This window comes from Rhinopithecus roxellana, chromosome 6 (genome assembly GCF_007565055.1).
Source record: "Rhinopithecus roxellana isolate Shanxi Qingling chromosome 6, ASM756505v1, whole genome shotgun sequence".
Classification (NCBI taxonomy): domain Eukaryota; kingdom Metazoa; phylum Chordata; class Mammalia; order Primates; family Cercopithecidae; genus Rhinopithecus; species Rhinopithecus roxellana.
Window position 1 is genome coordinate 148836533 of NC_044554.1, and position 15793 is coordinate 148852325.

Consider the following 15793-nt stretch of genomic DNA (forward strand, 5'->3'; position numbering starts at 1 on the left):
TAAATTGAAATCTCAATACTCACTGGGTGGAACACTGATATACATGACTCAAAACAGCATGAACTACTTTGGGGATGGCAGTTTCCACATTCCTACTTATATTTTGAATGTAATAAAACTTACAGCAGTTTTAATTCTGCATATACTGCTTAGTAGTGTTTAAAATAGTCTAAAGTTGTACTGGGTAGCAGAGAGCAGCTTAGGATGTAACATTTTCTTCTCATAATTCACAAAGTTTTCAGAGAATATATTCTGACAGAGACTGAATGTAGTCAAAACATATCTTTCAATAGTTAATTTCATCTGAAGAAGCTCTGACAAACACATGAATTGAAACTGAGTGTGTCAAGTAGTTCTGACACACCTATCCAGGGTGTCAGAACAGGTAGGAAAAGCACCTTGACAGAGTCTTGAGAAATGGGAATCGTCACCAAAATATGGTACAATAGGTGATTTGACCATAGTGGAAGTTCTTACAAAATCCTGACAGACTATCACTTATGTATTGGATGTTGCTTAGAATTTCAAGCATGTGGGATGCTCAGTCACCACAGCGGTTTCCATGCCAGTTTACCACAGTAGAACAGAGAGAGCATCAGGTACATTTCTAAGGTGTCTGACTCCAAACCCTGGCTCCTAGACAGCAGACCTAAAACTTTTAAATAATTTAAACATTTGCCTCTAATAATAGGCCAAAAATCCACTTTTAAAAAAGATTATACTGACAATTACTAGAATAACCAAAATAATTTTTTAAACCAGCCATTTAAGGAAAGCAAAGCTTTTAGACATCAATGGAAACTAGAGTTCTCATATCAGCTAGCAAAAATTTTCATGAAAACACGTAATATATAATAGCAGCTTTCATGTACTTTTTCTACCTGTCACAAAAGGCTAGACATTGGCCACCAGTAAGATCTAGAAATCATTTCTGAAATCAGAGTGGGGCTTGTGGTGTAGAGCAGGGGTTGGCAAACCATGGCTGTGGAATGTGGATAAATAACTTAACCTTCTCTAAATTTAAATTTCATGACTTGTACGATGAGGCTGCCACCACCCACAAAAAAAGTTTAGTGGGAATACATCAGATAATGTGCATGATGTGATTCAACTCAACAAGTAGTGTTTCCTTTTCTCTACAGAATATATGTATATGTATATATTTACTAAAAGTAAGGCAAGAGATTTCACGTTTGAAGTTCTAGCTATTTAAACATTTCAATCAGCGTGATTAAAGTATCAACTTATAACACAAGGGTCTCTAAAATATTATGAAGTCATAAGTAGTATACAATTATACATTGTTTTGACGAGTATATTTCCTGTTCCTCTATAACCCCTCCTACTTCTTAAAAATTGCTTTCTAGAAAACAAACCTCTCCATGGTTGAAAAAGAAGCACAGTACTGTAATAAGACCTCCTAGTTGAGTCCCACTGTAAAAAAAAAATAAGAGTATACAATCAAAATTCGTGGAAAATATAGTGAGTTTTCACAAAATTACCTCAGAATTTAAAATCATAGTTTAAATCATATTTAAAACATAATAGTACTAAACCATACCCATGTAGTTGATGTTTAAATCCTGAATGTACAATTCTAAAACGTGTACATATAAATTAATCTCAATTTCATAATTTATTATAGCTAAAATACTTTCTAAATAAAATACACAGGGTGTGAACATAAAATACTTTTCTTTTTGTTTTTTTGAGACGGGGTCTTGCTCTGTTGCCCAGACTGGAGTGCAGTGGCGAAATCTCAGCTCACTGCAACCTCCACCTCCTGGATTCCAACAATTCTCCTGTCTCAGGTTCCTGAGTAGCTGGGATTACAGGTGCGTGCCACCATGCCCGGCTAATTTTTTTACTTTTAGTAGAGACGAGGTTTCACCATGTTGGCCAAGCTGGTCTCAAACTCCTGACCTCATGATCCACCCACCTTGGCCTCCCAAAGTGCTGGGATTAGAGGTGTGACCCACCGCGCACCACCACATAAAATAATTTTTTAAGAAACAGACTAGCACTTTAGAGTCTAGATCACATCCTTTGAATACTCTGAATAAAGGCAAATTTTTATCTTTTGAAATTGGATTTAAGGGATTGAGAGATGAAGATTCTAACAGTTTCACGGAGCATTAACTTATAACTGTCTAAACTACTGCAAATATTCTTTACTTGAGTCCCAGAGAAGCAATAATGCAGAATACAAAAATCAGATGAAAGATAAAAACCATTTCTTTTGATGTTGTTTTGTTTTTTTGTTTGTTTGAGGAGTCTCGCTGTGTCACCCAGGCTGGAGTGCAGTGGTGTGATCTTGGCGCACTGCAACCTCCGCCTCCACGGTTCAAGCCGATTCTTTTGCCTCTGCCTCCCGAGTAGCTGGGATTACAGGCGCCTGCCACAATGTCTGGCTAATTTTTTTTGTATTTTTAGTAGAGACGGGGTTTCACCATGTTAGCCAGGATGGTCTTGGCCTCCCAGGGATTACAGGTGTGAGCCACTGTGCCTGGCCCAAAAACAGAACTTTTTTTAAAAAAAAGAGAACATTTTTAAACCTGCCCAAACAATCTCAAAGCAATTCTTTTCCTTCAAAATAACGAGCTTATATTTTTCTATATGGCATATGGAAAAGTACATAAAATTTCTAGCTTATAGAACTGTGTAAAGGGAACATCCATGTAGTCACCATATAATTAATTGAAATAGAGAAATGATTATACTGAGTCTTCACTTGCCAGCCTCCAAGATAAGAATCAGCTACTGACCTGATTTTTGAGATTATCAACATAACTCTTTCTATATACATCTCAAACTATGATTTACTTTAATCTGTTTTTAAACAATATACAAATGGAAGAATGCAGTATTTTTTTAAATTTTGTACCTGGATTCATTCATTCAAAATTATATTTGTAAGATTCAAGCATGTTGTGTGTAGTTGTATAGTTCATTCATTCTCATTATTGTATACTGTTCCATCATATTAATAAACCAAAATGTATTCATTTCTGTTAATGGATATTTGGGTTGTTTCCAGTTTGAAGCTTTTGCAAATGATGCTACTATATTATTGTATGTACTTCCTAGTCCACATGTGCAAGACTTTTTTGGGAATATATACTTTAAATTAGAATTGCTGAGTTACAAGGTATCTATACCTTCAACTTTACCAGATAATGTACACTGTTCACCAAAATAGTTGTACCAATTTATGTGTCCACCTGTGGTGGATGAAAGCTCCTTTATCAATCTATTAGATATGAGTTGGTATTTCACTGTGGTTTGAATGTGTATTTTCTTCATGACTAATGATGGTGGTCAACTTTACATGTTTATTGACCATCTGGTGTTCTTCTGGGAAATATCAGTTCACAAACATTTTGTCCCTTTTTCTATCAGGTTGTCTTTCTTCTTTGTCTTCATCTTCCCACTCTAACATAAACTTCACAGGGACAGGGATTTCTGTTCTGTATTCCAAGCACCCAGAACAGTGCTCCCGGTCACAACAGGCTTTCAATAAATATTTATCAAGTTAATGAATGGAATTTCTGGATAGTAGGTGTGGTATATACTTTGTAAATATCTTCACTCACTTGGAGGTTTTTTTTTTATCCTATAGTTCTTTTGAGGAACTGAAGTTCTTTTCATCCAATTTATCAGTTTTTCTTCATGGCTGGATTTTTGTATCTTGTTTAAGAAATCATTTCTTATTCCAAGTGACTTTTTCTATATTATATGCTGAACACTTTTATAAATTTGTCTTTCATATTTGAGTGTTTAATCCAGCTTGGATTTATTATTTATATAGTTGCAATTTCTCTTTGTTCCATATGATCTCCCAATTATTCCAGCACTATTTATTAAAATGCCTGTCCTTACCCACCAATCTGCGATACCCACTCTTCCATATATCGAATGCCTTTAAATGTAGATTTCTGCTTCTGGGCTGTACTCTATTTCAGTTATCTATTTGTCTATTCCTGTGCCAATATCATAGTGTCTTTTTACATTAGCTTTATAATATAGCAACAATTGATAGTGCAAATCCTCCTTTTTCAAGAATACCTTGACTGTATTTGGCCCTTTGCATTTCGGCATAACTTTTAAATCAGCTCATCAAAGTCAACAAAAAATATGTTGGAATTTTGATTGGTAGAGCATTGAATCTATAAATCTTTTTAACATCAAGTCTTCAATCAATGAATGTGGAATATCTCTCCACTTGGATTTTCCCAGACATATCTGAGGAATGTTTTAATCATTTCCCATAGGTGTCATATATATCTTTTGTTGGTTTTATTCTGAGGAACGTCACGCTTTTAATGCTATTCTAAATAGCATCCTTTCAAAATTTCATTTTCTATTTGATCCTAAAGTATAAAATTTATAATTTTGAATTTTAATATTGACGTTTACATCTAGTAACATCGTAAATTTTCTTATTATTGCAAACATTGTATCCATAAACTTTAAAAATTTTTCTAGATATATGATGTAATCTACTTTTAAGAACACTTATTTTTTTTTTCAAGTTTTCCAATCCTTATACTTATCACTACTCTTCTTTTTATGTACTGTGCTGGATAGTATCCCTGGTACAACACTGACTTATGTTAATAGTTTTCGTTGATTCTATGCTAGTGTTTTTTATGCTGAAAACTTCCTAAAACAAAAAGTGTGGATATTTACTAATCTCTAAATTGACATAAGCCTATGAAAACTCAACAAATGTTTGTTCAAAGAGTAAAGCTATTAATTAACTTTAATTTTAAATGTTTTACACGACAAGAATAACCTTGTAAAGAAATCTGATGATTCAGCTAGGAAAATGTTCCACCGAAAGAAACAGAAAACCTAACAAAAGTGGCTTATACAAGATGGATGTTGTTTATTACATCATTCAACAAGAAAATGAAAGGTAAGTATCTGTTGGCATTGGTTCAGCAGCAGAAGGATGGTAGGCCAGATACATCTCCTACGTTTACGGCCTTTCCCTTATGGTCACAAGACGACTGCTGCAGCTCTGGGCATGACATCCTAGTGTAATCAAAGCAGGAAGAAACAGAGAAGGGGCAGCTAAGTCTGTCCTTTTGTGAGAAAGGCAGATACTTTCCTAGATGTAACCAAAACGGACTTCACCTTAGTTTTCATTGACAAAAACTAGCTGATATGGTTATCTCAGGGAGCAATTAAGTGTGGGAGCAAAACACATGACCATTGAAATTAATTTCAATTTATCACCTGAGACCAGTCTTACTGCTTCTTCATCATGGTACTCTTATCAAGATAGACAGGCTAGCAGATGTAAGTACCCGCCACATGTGATACACAGTTTTTCCTACTGCTTTCTTAATTTCATCCTTAGAGAATACAATTAGAAATAAGCTGCTGTTACTGCTAACCAATGATCTCCTCCAATGTTTTATTAATTTTACACATGAACTAGGAGCTATTCCATTAAAGCCTTTGTTAGGAAATCTTAATTAGTTTAAAAAAAAAAAAAAAAACTCTTACAGGATAAAAGGGATGCCTTTGAGATAGAATTTTAGTGACATCTCCAGTTTCTGGTTACATGATATTGGTTAAGCTTCTGAAAAAATCAAACAAATCCACAAACTTTCCTGATATGAATCTAATCTCGTTAATTTTCCTTTTCATTTAATCAACCAATATCAGCCAGTCTGTATAAGCCCACTGAAAGGTCTCTTAATTCAGTAGTAGTCTTACCTCAGGTATGCTCCATACGTGAAGAACAATCCCATCATTAGTCCATTTAAAATAAAGATTACACCAACATAAAAGCAAGCAGGATCTCCCAATCCTTTGAAAAGATACAGATAATCAGTGTTTAATGAATATACAACTCTAAAGCAATTGGGCATAATTATCTCGGTGCTTTGCAATCATGAGCTCATGAATTTGCTGAAAGCATTTGCTTTCCAGATTGCTGCTGTGTTTAATTCTTTACCCTTTATAAGAGTTTGTGTGTGTGTGGGTGTGTGTGTGTGTGTGTGTGTATGCAGACACATATATATGTGTGTATATATGTGTGTATATCTACACATACACATATGTAAGCTCACCCTTATTAAGGTATTATATAGTTACATTTATACTTTATACTTTTTATAACTGCATTTGTACTTTCCTCTAAAGAATTACTATTACACTCTAATGATTTGTTGGGGATTCACATTTATTAGCTGATGCTGCTAGTGGTTAAGTGTCTGAACTGTCTGTAGAACCACTTAATGAATACAAAAGAAAATCCATTGCATTATTTTTATCTTTTGCTAGGCTCTAGGAAGAGTTAAGATATGGTTTTGACTTCAGAATATAGCTTTAGTCTATATGAAATGATCCAGTCATTTGATCCATTATTATGTATAGCTAGAATCTTAGTATATTCCATATAGAAGATGGTGCGTGTGTGTGGCAATATGTACTTTACAATCATCCCACATTTTTCTCAGAACAAGTTTATGACATTAGCAGGTATAAAAATACTTTTCTTATGATTGAGAAAACAACATAGAATATTCAACTTGTCAAAGGTTATTTCACTTTAACTGGCTGGAGCCAAGGTCTGAAGGCTGGCCTTCTGATTCCCCGTCTCTCTGATCTCTCCTCTGAGTCAGTTCTCTCTTGCTTCAGGACATTTGAATATGCTATTCCCTATTCTTAAAATACCCCCTTACTCCTAATGTCGGGAACCTTATTTTCTTATTTGTAATATCCATCACAGTTGTAACTGCTAACAGCCCCCTTAGAGCATAAACTCGATGAGGGTAAGGCTTCACGCCTAGCTGGTTCATCTCTGTGTCCCAAGTGCCAAACACGAACCTATCACTTATAGGAAATGTACCTAACACGATACTTAGGTGATCATTTTCACCACTCAGACAGGGTCACACCTTCCAGCTGACTGAATCATTGCTAAGCCTCTCATTTTATGAGGCATTTTCTCCAATCCTTTACATCGTACAGAAAAAAGTATAATTGCCCCTCACACATCCTCATCAATTCTATTTTTACTGAGGGAATCAGCAAAAAATGTAAGGAAAATAGATTTAGTTTATATCCCAAGAGTTGAATGTTGTTACAAACAAGTCTAAAAATTCATTCATAAAATATAGTAAGTCATGTTGTTAAAAATTTGAAGAAATAAAGAAAAAACAACAGTGTTAGTGTTATGAAAAGAGATACATGTGGCTCTGAATGAGAGTCTCAAGGGACAGCACCGTACTTGAATTGTAAAAGTGCTGAAATGCAAACATCTTAAATGGAAGTGACCACTATGTATCCTGGAAAGCTGTTAGATGATTCCAAAAGTGGTTCTTTGACAAAGAAACCAATGTAGAATATAAATAGGAAGAGTTTTATTAATACTACTCATGAACTATGAGCATATATAAAAAAGTAATATTTCTAAATCAATCTATTATTGCATATCTATGCAATTTTAAATTTTTAAAATATGTATGCATAATTAAATTTATATTAGCTATTACAAATAGATATTTGACTATTTAATCTACCCTCAAAATTTATATATTGAAACTACTCCAAAACACATCTTTCTGTATCTTTGCATTCTGAAATAGAAGACTTATAGTCAAGATTGCATTACAATGGGATATGCTAATACTCAAATTCCAAACTTTATACTCAAATTTGTAAGTACACAGCCTTCTCAGAAAACTACTTTAAAATGTAAAATACTCATTAAGGTGAGTCAGTTCTAATTTTTTTAAGTGAACAACAGTATTTTACAATAATTCTTAAAAGTGAATCATATTATTAAATGTTTATGAATGTTTACAAATGACAGCATGTGTGGAAGAAACATGCCTTCACAGCTTTGAACTTCATTAAGAGGTTCTACTCTGGTGACATTTCAGCAGGTCTTAGTCTCTAGTCCAAATAAATTCATTATTCTCATGAATGTGCAATACCAGGAGCCTATGACTACCTTTAAAAAGACTAAAAAAAAGAGATAATGGAGGAAAACACATTCTCTTCATAATGATCTTTCCAAAATACCATTTTGTGATGGTTGCCTTAGACATTATAAACTCTGACAAATTTATTTAGATCATTTCACTTGTGAATCAGTCACTTCAAAATTATACACTATGCTTCTATATAGAAAAATATTACATATGTGGTAACCAATTCTGTAATATAAATAATAGTAACTTAAGTCAATATAAAAGTATATAATTAAAATATGGTGATTAATAGAAAAATACAAAGATTTGTAGAAACATTTCAAAATTTATTTCATTTAGATCCTTGAATTTATTCCTTCATAAAATATATAAAATATAAAAACTGGAACATAATGGAATAATAGCACCTGTGTGCATTGCCATTTTAACCAAGCAGAAGATTTAATTAACCAATTGTTTCCAATCTGCAAGCTATTTTAAACAGTTCAAAGACAAAGAAAAAATAACAACAAAAAAATTTCTAACAGAATGTTCATGTCTCAGAGGTTTTTTAAAAATAACATTATACATTCTGGAAAACTAATGTGAGATCACTGGGGGAAAAATAAAAAAAATAGAGTTGAAAAAGGAAAGCAAGCACCTCTAAGAGCTAACCATTTTTAATATTTTGGTGATTGCCCAGGCGCCGTGGCTCATGCCTGTAATCCCACCACTTTGGGAGGCCAACGCGGGCAGATCACGAGGTCAGGAGTTAGAGACCAGCCTGGCCAACTGGTGAAACCCCATCTCTACTAAAAATACAAAAATTAGCTGGGCATGGTGGCAGGCGCCTGTGATGCCAGCTTCTCGGGAGGCTGAGGCAGGAGAATCACTTGAAATCGGAAGGCAGAGGCTGCAATGAGCCAAGATCACACCACTGCACTCCAGCCTGGGCGACAAGAGCGAAACTGCAACTCAAAAAAAAAAAAAAAAAAAAAAAGGTTGGTGATTATCTTTCCAGTCCTCCCCCTAGGCATTTAAAACATGAAATTAGAGTTACTCAATACTACCTAATGAGATCACATTATCAGTGTTAATGTAATATGCATCACTAAACATCATAAACATCTTTCCACGTCTCACAAGTCTAGATTTATTATGCAGTTTGATATAGTAGGAAAAGCATAGCTTTGATGTCAGAATTGAACTCAAATTCTGACTCCGCAAGTTATAGTTTCTATGGTCTCAAGTAATCCTTCAACAGCTGTCAATCACTTCATCTCTCAAATGAGTTTAATAATAACTATGCTACAAGAGAAGTGAGATAAGAGCTCACATATACAGTCATTTATGTCCTAAGTATAGTGCTGGCATATAGTATGCAGTGGATGCTTTTACCTTTTTAAAACATTCTGTTCTAAACTTACATTTTTATTTGTAAATAAGAAACTAATCTCCTGTGAAATTAATCTCGCAGGGGGAGCGAGGTGACGGTTGCTGGGAAGCGCGCACCACCCCTCCCTCCCATTCTTCCCCCTCCCCTCGCGCGCCACCCGTTTTTCCTCTTTCTCCGTTAATAACAGCTGGGTGGCTGGGGGAGGAGGGAAGGTGGCCCCCGCGGAGTCTGGGCGGGTGCCTCCCGCTCAGCCGCCAGCCACCTTGAGAGTCGGAGGACAGCGGCGGTAGCAGCGGCCGCCCGAGAAGAGGCTGTGCCGAGGCTCGGGGCGCTGAGCGCGGCAGCAGAGAGCACCAGCGACCCGTCGTGGCGCGCCAGAACCAAAACCAGCGGCAGCCGCACGGCCAACTGAGCCGCCCCTTTCTGCTGGAGCCAGCGAGGGGTGCGCGCAGCCCAGACCCCTTCCTCTCTGCGTCTCCTCGTCTCCCCGGCCCGCGTCAAGCCGCCGGCCTCTCCCACCGCCCCGAGAAGAGGGCGCCGGGCGGCGGCCCTGTAACGCGCGGGGGCCTCTCTGGACCGGCCGCGGCGCCTGGGCCCTGCTCTCTAGCTCCCGCGCTCGCTCTTGCCCTCTTGGCTCTCCGGGAGCAGCGCGCGGGCCCGGCCGGGCCAGGGCGGACATGAGCGCCAAGCAGAGCGGCCCGACAGTAGCCAACGGGCGCGCGCGCGCACTCGGGCTCGGATCTACCTTCCAGTAGCAGCGGAGGGGCCAATGGGACCGCGGGCCAATGGGACCGCGGGCCGCGGGGGCGCTCTGACCGCCGCCGCGTGGAGGTTCCCGGCTCAGGTGCCCAATGCGCACCAGCCCAGCGCTGCGGACGGCGCCGCGGCCGGCCCCGGGACCCCCGCGTAGCCGCTGCCTCGGCTGGGCCATGGGGAGCGTGGCGTCGGGGGCCTGTGCGGCGTAGTCCTCCTTCAGCATCCCGAACAGCAGCAGCAGCCCCTAGGGCTGGCAGGACTCAGTGCACAGCAGCCTCGGAGACGGCGGCGGCGGCGGCGGCCACCGCCGGGAGCCCCGGGGTACCGCGCCCGGTTATTGGCGCCTCACCAGCTCACCTCTCGCCGCACATAAGTTTGGAGGTACGGATCCCTCTCTGGACCCCTCTCCGCGCGCCCGCGCTGGGGTCCTCCCGCGGCTGCACGTGGGTCGTGGCCCCCGGCTATTTTTACCCTTCTTCTTTTCTCCTGCGCCAGGGGCGCCGGGGGCTGCTTCCCGGCCCAGCCCCCGCCGGTCTCCGTCCTGGGAAGAAACCCCGGGCACTTACTTAACTCCTGCGGTGCAGCTACCTTGTAGACGCATGGTTTTGTTTTTAAACATCGTGAGCACCCTCACCTAGGCGGCTCCCTGGTAGACAAAGTCTGTTTTCCAGAGAGATGACTGGAGCAAATGTTTTACAACCAACCGACGAAACAGCCCTTGTGGTTGTGGCTTTTAGTACCAGGAAGTCAGGAGGAGACCCGTTGCTAAATGTAGTTCTATCTGGGGAACAGTTTTTAAACAGTTTTTAAACAGTGGGGAACAGTTTTTAAAGGCCAAAAGTCGAAGGGTCTCAAATGAACGCTGAGTTACCATCTTTGGACCGACCTTTAGTATAAAGCTGTAATCCTTAAATCTGTGTCAGTCCCACTTACTATGTCACTTTAATTGGAGGAAAGCGTTAATGAAAAGTTTGTTTTTAAACCCCACTAAACCGCTACTTAAGATCACAGTTAATGTCAGTCCTGCTTAATTTGGAAAGCATTTAAAAAATGGAAAAGTTTCCTAAGGAAGTAAAAATTTTGCAACTCTGCCTACAAGGTACAGTAATTGGCTGGATTCTTTTGAAGAGCAGTGTTGACTAGAGTTAAGGAAAAGTCAGTTGTGGAAAATGGACATTTTTAATAGCAAAATGATGTGCTTTACTATAGAAACAGGAGGAAGGGTGCGTTGTCCTGGGAAAAGTGAATTCTACTTCTTCAGTTCTGTTTTATGCTGATCTACTTTATTGCAAAACGCTAATAGTAAATGAATCAAGACCACATCCCCTCCCCGATTTATGAAAATAAATAGAAGTATAGAAGATAAGCATTCCCATTTCATCGCATTGTGCATCCGATATTAGAAGAATTCGCAGCTGAGCGCAGATGAACAGCGAAAACAGCATCCCCTACATTTTTGTGCCTCTTTTACTCTTACATTTGTAAACGTAGGAACTTTGAGTAGAGACTTAGTAAAGTGGAATACGTGGTAATTTATCTGTTCTAATGTTCTGTACTATCAGCATACACGCCAGCATAAATTAAAAATAAGAATGTCATGCTTAATTTTTCCCATCTTTTAGTAACGCTTTGCACATTCAATATGGAACGACGCTTGACTTTTAATTAGCTACCTTGTTTTAAAGTAATTTTTGCTTCCTAAAAATATTCATCCCTCTTAAAATTGGGCCATTTTTAAAAGTCATTTGCTTTTCAGTAAAGGAACTCTCCTGGTGTCCTTAAAGTGATTTGATCACAACTAACCTACCTACCAGTTGAAGTTGCTGTAGTCCACATTGAAGAATGTAAAAGGCAGGTTCTGAGAATTGGTGATTAGTGTGAGATTGAAGGGCAAACTGGTTTTTAATATTTATCTTTATCTTTTTAAAGTGAAAATTTGCATTTAGCAGTTATCAAAAGATGAATATTTAAGTTCGCTAAAGAAGAGTGAATAGGAAAAGCCTTGTCAAGTTAATAGTTAATATTTATTTAATACGCTGATTTTTAAAAATTCATTTTCTAAGAGTTGATAATTCCCTTTGAGAAGCATTATATTTCTATGGGTTTATTTTGTTAAGTAAATGCATTCCATTCAGAGCACAGGACAGTTGAGCCCCATGTTATTCCTAGTAAATGAGTAAGTCAAAATACCTAGTTGCTTAAAGTTGGAGATAAAGCATTTATCTTTTTTCTTATCTAAGTTCTAGGTTTGTGCACTCACTATAGTTCTTTTAGTGCTGTTGGGGTTGGGTGACTGGGACCTATTAGTACGGTGACACTTTCTGAGGAACTTATAGCAGCCTTTCTCAACCGACTTTGTGGAGAGAATTGTGCTGTAGTGTGCAATGCATTCTACCTTTTAGCTCCAGTGCATTTAGGACAGTTTTAGTTATGTATCATTCTTGAAACAGTTGAGAAAACAGTCACTGAAATAATTTCCTGTGGTGATTCAGATGAGGAACCTCAGTTGAGAATTGCTGGAAAGGGATCAGAGAAATTACCTGTTCTTATTATATGACAGGATCAGATGAAATTGCCACATCCTGAAATTTTTGTTGAGACAGGGAGATGGAATACATTTACGTAAAACCCCATCTTAGTGGCATGCCTTACTGAGATTTTTACCTATATTTTAGTGGACGGGTTATTAGGAAAATAATAGAGGCATGTTTCCCATCATCTTGCGATCTTGGGAGCTAGATGAAGAATCTTGTAATTAAAAAAATTAGACTTGACTGTACTTCACATTTACTTAATTTTTTAGTATCTATTATAGCATTATTATGTTTATTCAGTTACAAATTGTATAAATGGTTATATACAAATAACCCATCTGAAAATTGATAAAAGGATTATTTCAGAATTAATGGAAAGTTCATATTGTTTTTTGTAAAACTGTTGTTTTAATTGTTGTTTATATTATTCACATCTCCTAATAAGAAAATATGGTACCAATAAGATTCAAAATTACTCTCTTGTGAGCTGTCATGTAATTTATAGAAAATGAAAAACAGTCCCCCCCCCCCTTTTATTTTTAACACTTAAGAGTCTAGCAAGTGGAATTGTTAGTAGTTCCCTCACAATGAATTGCCGCATTGAACCAGGAAGTTTTCTGTGTTGGTTTTATGTTTTGCTGTCTTTTGGACATCTATTTTGGCTATGTACGCTCTTATTCTCTCTAGAGACTGGAAGAAAAATGCCTAATCCAGATATTTCAGTTTGTAGAAATTTCAAAGAAATTTGAGTTGCCGGACATCAGAATATGATTATATTTATATAGGAGTTTTTAGGTGAAGTAAATCTTGTCTTTGTTATTCTTTTCAGACTGGGGAGTGTTAAAGTGAACAGACGCTTTCTTGACTACTGCTAGTATTGTTCATCACCTTTGTTTTAAAACAGGTCTTAAGGGTATTTCCTAATATTTAAAAATCTTGATGGTATCTTAGAGGGGTTTGTCTGGCTTTAATTTATATCTACATTTTTTTCCCCACTGTCAAGTAGCTGTTGTTCATAAGAGCATAATATGAGTGGTAAAATAGCCTTTTAATGATGCGGCAAGGATGGGGTAGATGAATTGGGCTATAGAAATATACCAATAAATGGAGATTATTTCCAGAGAAATCGTGTGGACTTCTATAATGTGTCCTTGAGTCCGAAAGTGAAAATGTAAAATGATTTAATCTCAGACAACCAGTGGTGCGGGGTTGCTTTTGGCCTCCTGATTTTCTTGAGCTTTTTGGGTGTGGCTTGCTCTTGAGTAGTTCAGTAGTCTGATTGTCATTCAGGTGCCTTGTTACTTGTGAAACATGTTTTCTTATATTGAAGGAGTGCGGGTTATCTCTTAAAACTGAGTATGTTGAAGAAGACCTGTATTTCTAGGAAGATTTCTCTTAATTTGTAAGGCAGATGTGAAGTTTTATGGTGTTAGGTTGTCTTCATCAATTAACCATTATTGAATTGGTCTCAGTTATCACTTCTTACCGATATCAAGTGCCAAAATGTTTGAATTTGGGATATTGTAATTAATTTATTTCCTACTCTTGAATGTTATTTTGTGCCATTGAAGGCTTTTACGGGCAGTGGCAGAAGAGGAATATTTGCCTTTCTAAGAAAAATGAGCCCTCTAACCACAACCCCTGCCACTCCTGAAGTAACAAGAATTTTGGTGGTTATTGTTTCTCACTTGTAATTTCGTGCCTTCGTATTATATGCTTTGCTGTGTGTAAGCGTGGCTTGTGTCATGGAAGTTTCTGCTTTGGGAATTTTTTGGAACTATTCTTGACTGCAAGGTGGGGAGGATTGGTGAGTTGCACAGGGCATCACCTGATCTGAGAGCCGCATGACCTAAGAACCTGGTATTTTGATGCTTTGCTGGCTGGTGCAGTGCCTTAGGGAGTAAGAGCCCTGTTGTAAGATAGTGTCTTACTCCCTCAGGCACATCTCCAGCAAGTCCTTTGCTGTCCTCCAATTTGATTGCTTTGCCTGGTGACCAGTAAGTAAGTTCTTCTGATTACCAAATATAATTAATTAGATATCAACTTGTAAACTATTTATTATTGTTTGGGTTTGTAAGGAGAATTGCCCTAATGTTGCACATATTGCATGTTCTAAGTATTATGTACAATTGGGTATATGGCAAATGTGTTAAAAGAGAGTGTAGGAACTGCTTTATGTAGCAAATTACTTCCTAAGTTTTACCTTTTGTAAATATTCTTAAGAACTATTGTTTATTTGAAATGTTTGTGTTTTAATTTTGCATGTACATGACATTTACTTCTTTAGAAATTGGACAAAACATAGGCCTTTTTGTGAACAAAGGGTTCAGAAATGCCTTAGTTTCCGATTTTATTCATTTTCTAAGCTGCTTATTCACAAATGACTACAAATTTAGCGGTTCTAAGCAACACATTTACTACCTCGCAATTTCTATGGGTCAAGAGACTGGGCACAACTTAGCTGTGTCCTTTGTAAGACTGCAGTCAAAATGTTTTTGCCCTGGTCTGGGTTGTTATCTAGAGACTCAACTGAGAAAAGATCTGCCCCCAGACTTCCTTGGGTTATTGGCTGAATTGATTTCTTTGTGTCTGTTAGGTTCAGAGCAGCTTGCTTCTTCAAAGTCAGCAAAGGAAGAGCGTCTGTCAAAGGTGAACTGGTGCTATGTTCTTACATAATCATGTACATGTAATCACATACAACCCATTGCCTTTGCTGTATTTCGTTGATTAGAAGCAAGCCATAGGTCCAGTTCACGTGCAAGGGGAGGGAATTATACAAAGGTTTAAACACCAGGAAGTGTAGGAATCAAGAATAGTCACATCAGTTCTGTCTGCCACATGGATTATAGACTTAAATTGACAGTTGAACATGTAACTTTTTTGTGAAACTCATTTTTTATTTACTTTTAAAAAGTTGTCCTAATGCATATGGTAAGTATAGCATTAATAAACATGAATCGAGCCCCTTTTAGGGGCTGCACATTGTAGTTACTGAGGGTTCAAATATGGGGCTTCTTTATGCACTGCTCAACTCTCCACTGAATTTGAGAGATGGGTATATGTGATTATTATATGGTGCAACAAATTCTGTAATAGAACTGTTAGCAAAATGCTTAGTGAAGTATCTTTGTCTAGGCTAGTCAAAAAATGCTTCCCAGAGGAGGGTACATTTGAAC

The 15793-nt window shown here is 37.9% G+C and overlaps 1 long non-coding RNA gene and 1 pseudogene across 2 annotated transcripts; one reads left to right on the forward strand and one right to left on the reverse strand.

Annotated features, from left to right (window-relative positions):
• Positions 1–1331: 1331 nt before the first annotated feature.
• Positions 1332–10790, reverse strand: LOC115898300. 2 transcript variants are annotated; one of them, XR_004058016.1, is made up of 3 exons: positions 10650–10790; positions 5728–5821; positions 1332–1434 (listed from the first exon to the last, which is right to left on the reverse strand). It is a non-coding gene; the product is annotated as an uncharacterized LOC115898300 (long non-coding RNA). The 2 variants fall into 2 exon arrangements; XR_004058017.1 differs by lacking the exon at positions 1332–1434 and adding an exon at positions 4922–5037.
• LOC115898299 overlaps positions 9519–15793 on the forward strand; it is a 36589-nt pseudogene continuing 30314 nt past the window's right edge.